The sequence below is a fragment of the Dermacentor albipictus genome, chromosome 3, assembly GCF_038994185.2.
Source record: "Dermacentor albipictus isolate Rhodes 1998 colony chromosome 3, USDA_Dalb.pri_finalv2, whole genome shotgun sequence".
NCBI lineage: Eukaryota > Metazoa > Arthropoda > Arachnida > Ixodida > Ixodidae > Dermacentor > Dermacentor albipictus.
In genome coordinates, this window is record NC_091823.1 from 179,141,810 (window position 1) to 179,157,309 (window position 15,500).

The window sequence follows — 15,500 nt, forward strand, 5'->3', positions numbered from 1 at the left end:
AACAATACCATTAGGTTACTCGGGCCGAAATTTTTCCTCCGCTCCGTATAGTCTAAAGCTGTTGCTTCATAAAACACTAATACGTCGTTAATTAGAATATGCATACGCAGATTGGCACCCATATCATGACAATCTCAATTCATCTATTGAAGTAGATCAGCATAACTCTGTTCATTTCATTTTATATAACTCCAATCGCACTGCAAGCTATGAAAATTATGCTCTCATCGCCATTATCAAGTCACCGCCACGACGTATCCAGATTAACAATATTTAATTATTTATACTGCCCCGTGGCGTTGTTTATCTTTTTTTCGGGTGAGCGCTTTTCACCATCTAACAAATGTTATCGCTAAGCACGGGACACGCCCGCATGTATCGGAAGTTTCTCGAATGTAACCGATGGTTCTGTTGTCGCCAAAACTTCCGTAATCTGATTGCATGCGTAGCGCGAATTGTGCAGAACTTTCTGGAAGACACACGGGCAACACCGGTAACTGTGGAACCTTCGACGACTCGTGTATAAAGACCGACGCGCTTGACGGGTAGATTAGAGACTTCGACGATCGCCGACCATGTTCGCCGGTCTTACTGTGCTTTGAGTGTAACTTGCTTTTGTTGGCACAATTTCGACCAACAGAAAGTTAGTTTTGTCATTCACAGTTTTAAATTTATTCACCGTCACTACGACGTGACAATACCATCATCCGGTACTGAGAAGCAATCTCATTTCTTTGCCTATATGCGCTTGACATGGCATTAATCATTGTCTCAAGGTAAGGATTACTTTTTGTAATACGGAAACCCATTCACTGTCTTTTCTTTCCCGAACATCAAAGCAATGGCACCACTTTCCTTCTGACAATGTTTAGATAAACAAGAACCCAAGCTTTAGCTAACAATGTATGAATAGTTAATATTTGTACTACGCTCTGCATATTGATTGTTGCTTTGTTGATTGTTTCGTCATTGGCTTGAAACTTACATTTCTTGTTACTAGTAATTCGCTAACATTGTATTAGCAGCAGCCAAGCCTTTTGCATATACTTTAACCTACTGCGCATTTGTTCCTTTATTTCTTGCTGATTGTATAACCACTGTCTTCTTTAATGGATTCTGCGTTAGTGCTGCGCGCGCGTCAAAATTCTTCTCTGTCTTCGTGCTGTTCCGCTGCACTGTGTAATCATTATTTCCAACCAACCAACGCGCCAACGTGCCTTAGCCTACGGCCCCAAGGGTACAATAAATAAATCAATAATCAAATAGTAAAGGCGTTTTTTAGTCACCGGCGTTGCGCACCAGCCGTTAGTGCAGGGCACGGACTCACAGCACGAGCGGCGTTTTCCGGAAACAGCGCTGGAGAGCTTGACCCACTAGAAAGCGCTGGAGAGGATGGCCCACTATAGTGTTCCTCTTCCGTACAATTATCCCCGGGAACAAAAAGAGAGCCGTCCAGTGACCTAACAGCTTCTCACTATGAGTGGATCACAGTATGGCTTGAGGCGTTTGACGTTGACAAAGTCTCGTCCACGACGGCGCATGTCCGACCACGGTTCAATGACTTCGATCACGTAGTTAACGGGGGATGCTCGCTCGATGAGACGGTATTGCCCTTCGTATTTCGGCAGTAGTTTTGAAGAGAGCCCAGGTGCATCGGAAGGAAATGAGCGCCACACAAGCGCTCCCGGAAGGAAGGTGGGTGCAGAGGGAGTGTCGCCACAAGTGCTCCTCTGGTGCTCTTGGTCGTAGCAGGTAAAGGCCCGTGTGAGATCGCGGCACTTTTCAGTGTAGTGTACTAGAGTAGGAGTAGCGGGCTGAGGGAGAGGTGCGTGCAATGCGCGCGCGTGAAGCAGAAAAGCCGCAAAATTTTTACCGCCGCAAAGCGGCGCCATGGACCCTTTCACCTCGGGCCCGCCGAGCCATGGCGCCACCGCCACGCTCGCGCGTTGGCCGTCGCCTGCACTCGTCCACCTATTTGTATTGTTCTGTGTTTTGTGGCCGCATTTGTTATTTCGTTTGCAGTTTTTTTCCCTGACCGATGAGGCGACATGACGAAGCCTCGTGGGAAGAACTACTGCTTCGATTGCTGTTGTATCAGTGGGAACAGCGGCGTGAAGAAAGCGCCGAAGTTATTTGGAGTCGCCGAGGACGACGAAAAGCGCTGTGCTTGGAATCGGAACAATCACCACGCTGAGAAGTCCCTGGGGCAGAGTGACGCTGTGTGTGAGCTACAGTTCGAAGGAAAGTACGTACTTCGAGACTCTGTTCACGTCATTGATGGAAAGGAAGTGCTGATACCACGTCGAAAGCCCTCGCTTTGCCCGGACGCAGTACCGACCATTCTGTCGAATGTTCTAAAGCACCTGTCGAAGGTGCCGGTACGCGAAAGACTTCCAAGAAGAAAGGTGAGCGCAGGATCTGCAGTGTGGTTCGCCTAAGAAGCCTTGCTTGCATATTGATGATCTTCAAACGGATGGGCGGCAAGCGACGTGCAGTACATTCCGGCTGACTTACGGAATGTGCCTCAATCGACAGAGCTCACAAATGGTGAGTTTAGGCTATGACTTATAATAAAGGCTCTATAGAGGCCTACGCCTAAGGTAGATCTATAGATATTAGTGCATCAATTCTAAAATATTAGTAAAATAAATATAGGGCCGTATGTGCATTGGCTACATGCACACATGTTAAATTGTTGTGGATTGTGGTTGTCCCTTGCGGTACAATTTTTGCTTACGCAAGAAGTGCGAGAGCTCAGACATAGTTTTGTGCATCAGATTGTACGTCACCTGTGAGACGCAATCTGATGGTTAGGATGGAATGAGATGATGTCTAGAAAATTAACTAGTGCAATATAATTACATGCTATTTTAAAGTGGCAAAGTACATCCTCTGAGAAAAACATCGAGGGATGGGGGTATTTGGTGTGAGTAAAGTTCCCTAAAAGGAGTCACTCGCTCTCCGTGAAGTTCCGGACATTGAATGAGGACATGCAGGACAATTGGGTTCTCACAGCAGCGTGTGTACGTCGGTGGGTTAGTTGTAGTCAAGAGGTATTTGTGTGTACTATAAGTGTGTCCTATTCTGAGTCGTGCAAAGGCGACTTCGGTGTGTCTATCAAGCTTCAGTGGTCAATTTTTAGATTTAAAGAAAAATGAAATACGCGACAGTTCATCCTCGTTTAGCAGCAATGTTATACTACTCCTGCTAATAAATAGAATGTTCGTCATTGTCAAATGTCATAAGTCACTCACTAGTCTGGCGTGTCACAAACACCACTTGTGACACATCCTAAGCACATGTCCGGCGTGCCCTCCGCACCACCTCTGGTTTTTCCGTTGATCAAGCCATCATTTACTTACTTGATCTATTTATTTATTTATTTATTTACATATACTGCAGCCATATATAGGGCTATAGCAGGAGTGGGAACAATATACGTTACTACACATTACACATTAAAAACACACATAAACACAATAACATGAGTGATCAAAAAGAAGCGCTTTAGATGTTAGCCAAGCGCCTACCACTGGCAGCTATGAGAACTTTTAGTGATAATAAACAAAGTTACAGGATTGAGAATTCCAAAGCTCTATTCTACGTGGGAAAAAACGGTGAGGGAACAATGCGTTTCACACCACTCTACATTTTGAGAGTAATACCATTCGCTGAAGAATAAATCTACCCCTCTACTTCTGCGATACTCTCCATAATTTTTAGAGTGTAGCAAATAATATGTGTTCAGTGCGAGAACTATAGTTAAAGTCTGGATCAATAATTGATGATTGACTGAGGGAGAGAAAAAAAGTCAATGTTTTCACCAATTTGCAACCCGTTCACTCTATGCCATCTGGCAAAATCTTATTTGTATGTTCTGGCGATTCTCCCTGGAAGTTTCAGAGGTGGCACCCTTTCGTTTATTGGCCGCGTACTCCCTTTTTTCACCTCCTGCTTGGAAGTGGCATATTTAGTGACACAAACGTCGAAGTTAACCATTCGCTTTCCGAACAGCTATAAGATTCTGCCTCTGATTGGTCTCTGCGGTTTTCCGGGCGTGGCGATGTGAGCCAGGTAGGCCACCTGCACCCGCGGCGCCCCGAAAATGGGTGAGAAATGCAGCACGCTGCCAGCTAAGACTTACGTCATAGCGACGCCACCAGGTGCGTGCATCATATGCTTAGGTGCTGTTTAAAGGGTGTGATGTGTGTAGTGCGCGACACGCTGCGGCGGTCGGAAAGGACAGAAGCAGACGACAAGTAGTGCGCGCGCCGAGACGAATTTCGTGCGGGAGAGAAAACGACAACGCCGAAAAGCGACCGGCACGTGAATACGCTGCGCAAGAAAAGGAACTAAAAGAAGAAAGCCAACCCAATTAGGAGAAGCCACGGAGCGTCAAATAGCCAATGAGAAAATGGCGAAACGGCCAGAGCGGGAGAAAAAGCGAGGCGCCTGAGCAGAAGCGGGGAGACGCAAGGAAAGTTCCAGGGAGCGACGCCAGGAGAAGGTCGGCCACCGGACCGGGAGTTGAAGACAGGCTGTTGGGTTCCGGATCCGAACCCCCAGGACTTCACCCGACCGAGGCCTCCTGCCAGGCCGTTCCTGTGCGTCGCCACTCTACCCGATCGTGCCGCCAGCTGCCCAAGGCCGGCGAGCTTCTGCGCCCGTGGGCAGGACGTGAGCACTCGGGCTACGGGCCCTAGTTCTACGCCCAGCTACCTGGCCACAACGCCCCCGCTATCGGTTTTATTTTGTTATAGCGCAAGCTTGACACGGACAACCGAAGGCACATCTGACAGACACAGCGCTACTTTCAACAACAGATTTATTTCTAGTTCTCGTCGCTATATATACACCCTCGACCCGTCATACAGCACGTGTAACATTTTTGGAAAAATAAACAAAAAAAATATAAACTGGGAACCACACGTAGGCAGTTTCTTGACTCGCATATTTACAGACACGTATACGTTAGACGCGAACAAAGATAATTCAGTTCTCTTGAAGATAATGAAATGGAAGGTTTACTGACGCATGCGTCGCCGAATGTTGATATGTGCCTGGCTTCTATTATCAAGCGCGTCATTTCACACCCGCTTCCACTCATCATGACTGTTTCTTTAAAACTTGGTTTGCACCTGCATCTCTGGCAATGGACGGCAAGAAAGCCGTCAGCGGCTACGCTGTTAACTTTGTTACTGTGTTCTCGTAGCCTGTCATTTATGCATCTGCCTGCTTGACCGATGTAGGATTGTCCACACCCGAGAGGAATACGGTATACCACACCGGCGATGCAATCAACCAATTCATTTTTGTGTTCTTTTTCGCATGCGCAACGTGGGATTCTTTCTGGCCTTGTGTTCTTACAGAGGCTGACCAATTTATTAGCTTGATAATAGAAGCCTGGCACATATCGACATTCGGCGACGCATGCGTCAGTAAACCTACCATTTCGTTATCTTAAAAAGAACTGAATTATCTTTGTTCGTGTTGAACGTATACATGTCTGTAAATATGTGAGTCAAGAAACTGCCTACGTGTGGTTCCCATTTAATATTTTTTAAATTATTTTTTCAAAAAAAAAGTTCCACGTGCTGTATGACGGGTCGAGGGTGTATATATAGCGACGAGTACGAGAAATAAATCTGTTGTTGAAAGTAGCGCTGTGTGTGTCAGATGTGCCTTCGGTTGTCCTTGTCAAGCTTGCGCTGTAACACAACAGGATATGACGTACCAACAAGCCCCTATTGCTATCCCCGCCATCTGCTCGTGCCGCCTGCTGCCCGAGGCCAGCGATCGATCTTCTGCGCCCGCGGGCAGGACGAGAGCAGTCGGGCTACGGGCCCGAGTTCAACGCCCCGCTGCCCGGCCAGAACGCCGCCGCCGTCTGCTCGTGCCGCTAAGCCGCCTGCCATACCTCTCCTAGCCAGAGCTGGCGCGCTCTGGTCGCCCGGTCAACCATCAAACACCCCGACCTTTGCTGAGACCGGCGCCACTTCTCTCATCATCTTGTCATCGCTTCTCCACGTGGAGACTGTTATGCGCCGCTGCAGTCGTGGTCAGCCCGGACTCGCGTACTGTTAACGCCATACTAGCCTTAAGTGTGTTCCTTGCCGTGATGTCTGTTGGAGTGTTTATGTTATGCTTTCTCCTATTTCTAGTTTTATTACGTTTCTGTGTGCGTTTTTGAAACCAGCGGCTTTGTCCTCAATTGGGTTCTCGGAGGCTCCGCCTCAGAGAACCGTCAGAACCTTCGGACAAAAGATGCTGCATCACAAAGCAACACTAAAGCCAAATACAAAGTCAACGTGGATTGCTTAAATACCATTCCAGAAACCTCGGAACGCTTGTTTCGGGTCAAGAAAAGAGTTAATTTACGCAAAAATTGCATCTGAAAGGTTCTAATACTCTTTTCGAAATTCAAATCTCCTGCCGCCCAACCGGGAAAAATGGTAACGTTGCATTCGCCATCCTCACCGTTTGCTGCCACCTGTGGGTAAAACGGAGCCCGACAGACGGCAGCACCGAGCCAAGAGAAAACCAGCGCGGCGCGAGTTTTTTGTGGCGAACGAACGTGCTTTTCAGGGCTCCGTGGCGGCAACGAAATCATAAGTTCTTTTTTTTATGCTTTGAGCTTCCTTCAGTTATTTCATTTCCTGATCTTTTGTTTTGCATTTAGGTAATGATTGGGTAGTTTGCCTTTTTTTGTCTCTCTTATTTCAGGTGCGGGGGTGTCTTTCGTGTGCATTTAGTAATGCAGGATAGTCAGAGCGTCCTTTCGCGCCACGTGCTTCAACATGTGAAACCGGGTGGGACGATAAGTAATTATAGCCTTTAAATAGTACCTTGGAAGTCGCAAGACAAATAGCTATTAGGGGTTTTGCTGTGTGTGCTTCGGTAACGGAAATATTGCTTTGGTAGGAAAATGAGAGCGTGGCCACGCGGTTGAACACGTGCGAAAGCGTGTCATACCTTAAATCTGTGTGGCACTGATGTGTTTTAAAACATTGGCTAGAATTACTTTGCGAAATTTTAAGGATTTAGATCTTGTGCGTATCTGTTTTTGTTAGAAGGCAGGTCCTCTACATTATTTTAGTATTATAATACTATAATATTTGCATTAGAAAAAACCGTGCAATGCATGGCAAGAAAGCCGGGAAAGTGTGCGGGAGTCCCTCAAGGCAGATGAGGGGACCGATGAGAATGGAGAGGGAAAAGAGTCAATCGGCGCACACTGTAGTGCAGATGCTTGACTGAAGAAAATGAAGGCTTTCCAATAAGAGCTTGTAAAACAGGTTGAAGTGCTCAAAATGAGGTAAATTAGGAGCATGATGCACGGAAGTTAGTGGGAGAAAGACTTCAAGCATCCCAGGAAAAGCTGAACAGCGCTGCCATTGTGAACGAGAACGGTCTTACAAGGCAACGCAGTCCCCCGACCTGACAGCTGACGGAGCGTCAGCAAAGCACGTGGAATGCGTGCAACATGGGGAGGAGGTAGCTGGAAAGAGCGGCACCTACCTTGGGGCCACCACATACAAAAAGCATGAGTGCGGGATTTAATGCTCCTTTTCGAGTCCGAATCAAACGGAAAAGGCCAAATGAAAGCAGGGTGCGGTAGGAGAGAGTAAAATGGTGACTATTGCCGGCGACTCAAACCTGGCTAGGTGCAAACAAGCAATTGTGGAGAACGTGAAAGGCGATAAAAGAGTGGCGGTAGGGACATTTCCTAGGTGGACACCAGTGGCGTAGCCAGAAATTTTGTTCGGGGGGGGGGGGCTACGCCACTGGCCCCATGTGTGTGTGTATATATATATATATATATATATATATATATATATATACATACATGGGGCCAGTGGCGTAGCCAGAAATTTTGTTGTTGCATTTAAAAGAAAAAGTTTAATTCTAGTGACTACTGGTTTCAAATTTTTTATTTAGGTGGTCAATTAATTATTAACAATTGGCCAAATCGATAATTTTCAGAAAACGAAACTATCAAGTTTAAAACTTCCTGACACAACAATGAAAAATGATATCACAATTCTGTGAATTGCATCTAATAGTACATCTACAGCGGACAAAATGGATATGTTACACATGAATCTCAAAAAAATTTAGTATTGTGGAAATACGGCTTGTGCAGAGCCCCTGTACACAACGTAACCAATTCACGTAAGATACAAATTGACATAGCAAACTTGTCCGCTTTGACTGTTATAATAGATGCCGTTTACAGAACCACAATGTCTGTTATTCATGCATAGCTATTAGTTTGTGAACGTCGTGCTTCCATATTTTCAAACTTTCGAAATTTTCAAAATATTTTAAACAACATTGAGGCCCTAAATCGAAGTTGTGTTTCCAACTGAACTAGGATTTAACTTTCTCTCTCAAATGCAACGAATTTCAATAAAAGCGATTAGCAGGATTATCTAAGGAAAGGGTTTCTGCGTTTTACAAGTATTTGAATAGGCCGCGTTGGATTGGGCCCGAGCTAAAGCTTCCTCTTAAACAATTTGTCAAGGGATCAAATCCATGAATAATAACTGCATTGTCTTTGCCAAAGATGCTGCAAATGAATTCTTGAACGCTACGCACAGTCAAAACAATAAAATATGTATTTTTTCATAAAAGAATATACTCGTATGGGCCAAAAACATTGCCCAAAATAACTGATATCAATGCTTCCATATTTCTGTCTATTTAAGTAAAGAAAATATCACACGAACTTTAGAACTATATCAGTTCGAAACCAGGAAAGCAGTGCATGCGACTGATATGAAAAAATAAAAGGCAATGAACTGAACAAGTTGAGAACAAATATGTTAATGAAACTTTGTCATTCAAGAACCGTGCTTACATTCTTGTATATATGCAATGGCCAGTGAAAAATCTCAATGACGCTGTAATTTGTTTTAATGTATTACGCAGAAGCAGCTGTCACCGGTCGTATAGCGTGAGTAATTGCACCGAAATCAGTCGCAACAGAGGGCACGTATAAAAAGCAGGAATTCTGCAAGATATACGAGGGCAAGTCAAATGAATGTGAGCCAACAACGGGGTACGTCTTTTAAAAGTAGTCTTCATGAGAATTTAGACATTTGTCCCATTGACTAACGAGTCGCGTAATTCCCGTCTTTTAAAACTCCTTGGGTTGCTGCTTCAACAAGTCTGTATCTGGTTCCGTTGAGCTGTTTCTTCGGTTGCCCCAAAATGTTGAAGTCGCAAGGTGACAGGTCTGAGCTGTATGGCGGATGCTGCAGGGTTTCCCAATTGAACTTTGCCAGTTTTGTATTAACCACATAAGCGACGTGGGGACAGGCATTGTTGTGGAACAAGATGACCCCATTCGTCAATTTTCCACGTTGTTCGTTCTTGATTGCGACACACTGCCGTTCTGGCGTTTCACAATATCGGAAACAATTGATAGCCTCTCAAGATTTAGCAAATTCTATCAGTAATGGACCCTGACGACCGAAAGAAAAGTCAACAACGCCTTTCCAGCGGAAATGATGGCCTTTGCGTTCTTTGGGCGTGGTAAATTCGAATGTTTCCACTGTAAGCTTTGCCGTCGTGTTTCAGGCTCGTAGTAGTGGCACCAAGGTTCGTCCCCGATCACAATTGCAAACATGAAGTCGTCATCCTCATTGTGATACCCGATCAGATGAGTCAAGGCAGCGCGAAACTTCTCCGTCTTCTCGCTATGGATCAAAATCTTGGGGATCCATTGCGCACCAAAGAGCCGATAACCGAGAAGCTCATGAATTAAGGCGTCAACCGAACCGTGACTGATGTTCAGACGGTCTGCCAGTTCATCGATGCTTATCCTCCGTTCTTGTTTCATCAGCTCATGAACCTTTGAAATTGTGTGGGGGGTGATTGCACGATGGTTTCGGCCCGGTCTTGGAATGTCTTTACAACGTCCTTTAAACCGTTTGCTCCAACGCTTCACAGTGGTCAATGAAATTCCGTGTTCAACGTAAACTGCAGCCATACGGCGATTAATTTCTGTTTCGGAAACACCTTTAGCTGTCAAAAACTTCGCGACACCGAGCTGTTCAACTTTTGAAGTCTCCTTTTTGTGACACAACCATATATACCCAGTGTACGAGAGCATTTAGGAACATTTATCTTCACACCTGCGTGTCACTTTTGTAAATGAGACATGCCGTTCTCCTACGCGCATGCCTCGCAGATAATGAACCGAACCATTATTGCGCGGTTAGGGTAGGTGCACTTTCATTTGACTTGCCCTCGTACATTAGAAATGCAAAGATACAATGGGATATACAAATGTGAAAATACGGCTTGATAAAGGAAAAGAAAGTGTCACTGGAAACATAGTTCACTGCATGTATACACAAAACATCGCAACAAGATATTTAAGTATACGTATGAGTCTCCAATGAGTCTATGTACGTAAGAAAAAGTAACTCTGTGTAATGCGTCAAACAAGGCAAATAAACATGTTGTACAATCATAGATTCACAGAATCCTAGATTCTGCCCCCATTCCATCCACTCCCCCCGATGTATTGCGCGCTACGGAAGGCGGCGCGCTTGCTCCCCGCTTTTCTCCTTTGCGCACACAAGACTGAGCCACCATCGTCGGCTCACCCATTCCACCCCTCCCCCCCCCCCTACGCTTTCACTCGCACATACAGCATGCAGCGCCTGGTCAAGATTTTATCACCCTTGGACTTTATACGAAACATGAGGGCGACGGCGACGGCAGGAATGCGCCTGGAGTGTCCATATACTTGCTTTCGCAATAATACAATAAACGTATCCGACAACTGAAGCGTCTCGTTGCCCATTACTTCCCGCAAAAGAAGTATCAAAATCGAACTTTCACCATGCGACAATTCGTTGCGCCGCAACAATGTATTTTTTTTCTGTGGGGCAGAGGCACCGAAATGGAAGAAAAAAATCGCATAGGAAAGTATGTTGGCCAGAATCGAATGCCTACATCGGGCACCTAATGGGGCGACAGAATTAATACCGAAGAAAACATGAGACGATTGGCCCACTGAGAACCATACACATATTGCTCAGTATCCTACACCGGCGAAACAAGACTTTCCGGAAAGGTTCCGCTCAAGGAACGCGGTGCAATCCTTCGAGTCCCCACAGTGATTGCGGCGAGCGACCATTGTTTTTTTTTCTCGTCTGCTAGCCAGAAAGCTTCCAAAACTCTGTCAGGTGAAAATCCACTCGGCCAGAGCAAACCGAACGCCCACCGAAGTGCACCGCGTGGTGGTCGGGGCCATACGAGAAAAACATATGCGCTCTGGCTCGCTCTGGCAGCCCGCGGGTAGGGTAGCGAGAACACAAAAAAATTGAAGAGGCTCAATGTGTTCTCGGCGAATAAAAGTCAAAGTAGAAAAAATAAATAAGAACGTAGTTACTTTGACTGGCGTTAGTGTCTTGACATGGTTGTTCTGGCGTAGGTTAAAAAAGTGTTGATATTTTTTTATGTGACATGGCGGCACAAATGAACCACCCCAACACATCGTCTCATTGGACCTCGCTGCGTGCTTTGTCAACTCGTCTGCTAGTGTGTTGATTTGGCTTGTCTCGTTGTATGTTCCGATGTAAGACTTTAGAAAAATCAATGGACCTTTGGCGTCAAATGTTTATATCAACATTAAAACCACAAAGTTCCGCAATTGAAAATTTAAAGCAGAACTTTGGAAATATCAATGCACGTTTCACATCAAGAGCTTATGAGATTTATACCCATAAAGTTTCGCAATTGATATCCATGCGCTCCATAGATTCCGTGGCCTCAGTGAGATGCCGCGGCGAGCCCGCTCACCATCAAAGCGCCCTTGAAACATTGTGCTCGGATGGGACTGCTTGGCGTTATGTGACTACCGGTGTATGGGCGTTGCCACGAATTCCAGCCCGAGTTCGCAATCTTCGTGGTTAAATGTCTTTTCGAGCGTCAAAAAGGCATTCTAGACAAAATCCAGAGTGATTTCCGGCGCCGGGGGTTGCTTTGGTCGGTGGTGCATTGACAGCACGAAAAAATTTCGGGGGGGCTGAAGCCCCATAAGCCCCCCCCCCTGGCTACGCCCCTGGTGGACACTGTATTCTGTCATGGAGCAAGCAAAAGCAAAGCTCGCGGAAAGTGCCCACGTGCGCAACCTTGTGATACTAGCAGGTGGGATAAATGACGTCCTAAACAGGAAATGGACATGACTAGCCTAGTGCTTGGTGAAGGGGGAGGACGATTTGCACAAACTATCCCCTGAGGTGCAGATCGTGGTGCGCAAGGTGCCGGAGGTGCCTCTACGTGACAGTTATGTGCAAATAGCTGTAGTGGCTGCAAATGGAGCGATATGGTAAATGAGCCGAGAGAAAGGTTTCGAGGTTGACGAATAAACAGGGAGGTGAGAAGGTGAGAGGGTTTTAAACGAGACGGGCTTGCATGAGAAATGGGCTGGCGACTTGCTGGTCAAGCTGTTGCTTCTTTAGGAGGTCCACGAGCGCTCAGGAGGCCGGAGTAGGTCGTAATGAAGTACGTCCCCTAAGGGAACCTCAGAATAGCATCGCCATCAATAACAGAAAAAGCAGGGAAGCGAGAGAGAGAGAGAGCTCACCATGCAATAGGCTACATAAACATGCAGGGTGGCAAGAGGAAGGGAAAAGTGGGCAGAGATTCAGGAGCAGTTAAATAGAGAACAAAAAGAGGTATATGCGGTTACAAAAACGCACCTTAGAGACTCGGAAGAGCCGCCAGTGGTTGGGAATTATGTCTGGGAAGGGCGCAACGGAACTAAGTCCGAAAGAATGGGAGGGTGAGTCGGAATGCTCATCCATCAGAGAGCCAACGGGAAAAGAGTAAATTCAAAACGTCAAGAGCATCTTTGGTTATCAGGTACAATGAGCGGGAAAAAACGTCGGCTGGGACGTATGTGGACGTATCCGTGGACCAGAAATATTTGCTGAGAGAAGAATAAAGAGTTAGTGGAATGCCTAAATAATGATAATATTGGTTTCGGGAATAATGCCGAAAGTATCCTATTAGGTGACCAGAATGCCCACGTTCAGTATTTAGATGGCTATACCGACAACAACGGGAAGTAAATTGTAGACCTTTCTGAGGAACATAACCTCGTTATCGTTAATACAGGGCCCAAGTGTAAAGGGCGGATCACGTGGGAAGGGGAAACCCGGCAATCCACAATTGGTTACTGTCTGATGACACAAGAAATTCACGATAACTTGAGAGAAACGGTCATTGATGAGGAAGGGTATAGCAGCATAGGGAGTGACCATAAACGCATAATTTTGAAAATGGGATATGTACTTGAGAAAGAAAGCGAGGAGCGCAAAATTGCCGGTCCAAGTTTGAACGCTTAACAAATAACAAATGTAGTCACTAGAGTCGAGGAAGAACTTGGCAAATGGCCAAGTAAAGAGTGGGACTACAATGAGCTTCTCAGTGTAATAACGACAAAAATACGGAAAGAGAAACAACATGTTCGTTGGAAAGGAAAAAAAGAAACCGAAAAGCTGGTGGAACAGAGAGATACGAGAAGCGATCGCCGAAGGACAGACAGCATCCCGAGAGCACAGTCAGGCAATGAAGGTGCAGTTGCCACAGGATCAAGTAACCAGTACATGGGAAAAATACCGGGAGAAAAAGTCTATGGTTCAGATACTGGTGCAAGCAAAATTAAAAGGTGAAAGTGAACGTTGGCTGTCAGAAATACGTGAGAAAAAGAAGGCGGCACTTAGCATATTTTGGAACCACATAAAATTATTAGGCAGGAAGTCAACAACAATACAAGATATCCTAGACGAAGATGGAAACAAACTGAAAGGGGAAGCGACATTAAATTACATCCGAAAAATCACAGCCGAATCTTTCCAAGTCAATGTCGAGGTTCTGTTAGAAGAAAAAAAGAGCGTGAAAGAGAACCAGATGGAAAAGGAGCATGTGCTGACAAATTTCAACTGGAAGCAAGCCGAGGAGAAAACTCCCAAGCGCACAGCCACAGGGCTAAACGGGGTTCTGGTTAGTCTGATTAATGAACTAGGGCCAAAAAGTAAGGGAGTGCTAGTGAAAGCAGTGGAAAAACATTAAAATATAGACGAATACCAGGCAGTTGGCGACAAATTAGAATGAATTTAATTTATAAAGGTAAAAGGGAGAAAGATAGAATTCACTCGTATAGACAGTTGACCATTGGATCGGTAATATACAGGCTAGCAATGCAGGCAATAAAATTAAAGCTGCAAGCATGCGCAAAGAATAATGGCTTTTTGCGAGAACTTCAGAATGGCTTCAGATTAGGTAGGCGTTTGGACGAAAGCTTATTCGTTGTTACTGAGTATATTGAAATTTCAACAGTAGAAAGCAAACCGTTATATGTGGCCTTTTTTAGACATTACAGGAGCATATGACAACGAGGACCGCAACATTTTGTGGGATATTCTGGAAGGGTAAGGCTTAGATGACTATTGTCTACAGCTTTCGAGAGATATTTACCTACAAAATGCGGTTTGCGTTAAATGGGAAGGGATGAGGAGCGACGAGAAAGTCGATATCAACAAGTGACTGAAGCAGAGGTGGCCTTTATGCCCACTGTTGCTTATGATGTACATGGTTAGGATGGAGAGCGCGCTGGAAGGAAGTAATAGCGGGTTTAATCTCTCATACAAGCAGGTGGGTACAGTAGCAGAGCAGCCGCTTTCAGGTTTATTTTATGCGGAAGACATTGTGTTGCTAGCTAGCAAGCAAAGTGATTTACAACGTCTGGATAATATCTGTGGACTGGAAAGCGAGAATTTAGCTTTGAAATTTAGCTTTAGAAAATCAGATGTCATGGTATTCAATGGAAACAGTTAACAGACAGTGGCAATACAGTGCCAGGAAATATCTTGAGTAAAAGAATATAAATACATTGGTATATGGATAAACTAAGACAATAGATATAAGGAAATACAGGAAAAAACAATACCAATGAAGGAGAAGATAAATGCAGCCACAATAAAGCACAGATCACTATGGGGATACAATAGGTATGAGGTGCTCCGAGGCATGTGGAAAGGCGTAATGGTTCCAGGACTTACTTTTGGAAATGCGGTTGTTTGCTTTCAATCAGGGGTACAATCAGGACTCGACGAGAACCAAAGGTCAGTGGGTCGCCTCGTATGAGCGCTCACGGGAAGACTACAAATGAAGCTGTGCAGGGTGATCTGGGCTGGACTAGTTTTCAATTGAGAGAAGTTCGCAGTAAAATTGAGTATGAAGAACGGCTTAGGAATATGGAAGAAAGTAAATGGGCTGAGAGAGTGTTCAGGTATCTGTACAGGAAAAACATTGATTCACAGTGGAGGAAAAGAACTAGGAAGCTTACTAGTAAGTATGTGGCCTGTAGGGTGAACAACACAGCAACAAAGAAGGTCAAGCGGAAAGTCAGAGAGGCTGAATTAACCTCATGGCTGGCGGCAATGGAAGAGAAACCTGCCATGACTAACTACTTAAGA

At 45.3% G+C, this 15,500-nt stretch overlaps 1 protein-coding gene across 1 annotated transcript in view; it reads left to right on the forward strand.

Annotated features, from left to right (window-relative positions):
- Positions 1-1,942: 1,942 nt before the first annotated feature.
- Positions 1,943-15,500, forward strand: part of LOC135899893 (CRISP/Allergen/PR-1-like) — a 232,784-nt gene continuing 219,226 nt past the window's right edge. The window contains exon 1 of the mRNA XM_070536296.1: positions 1,943-2,547. The gene's annotated coding sequence lies outside the window, so the exon portion shown is untranslated. The remainder of the gene's footprint in view (positions 2,548-15,500) is intronic.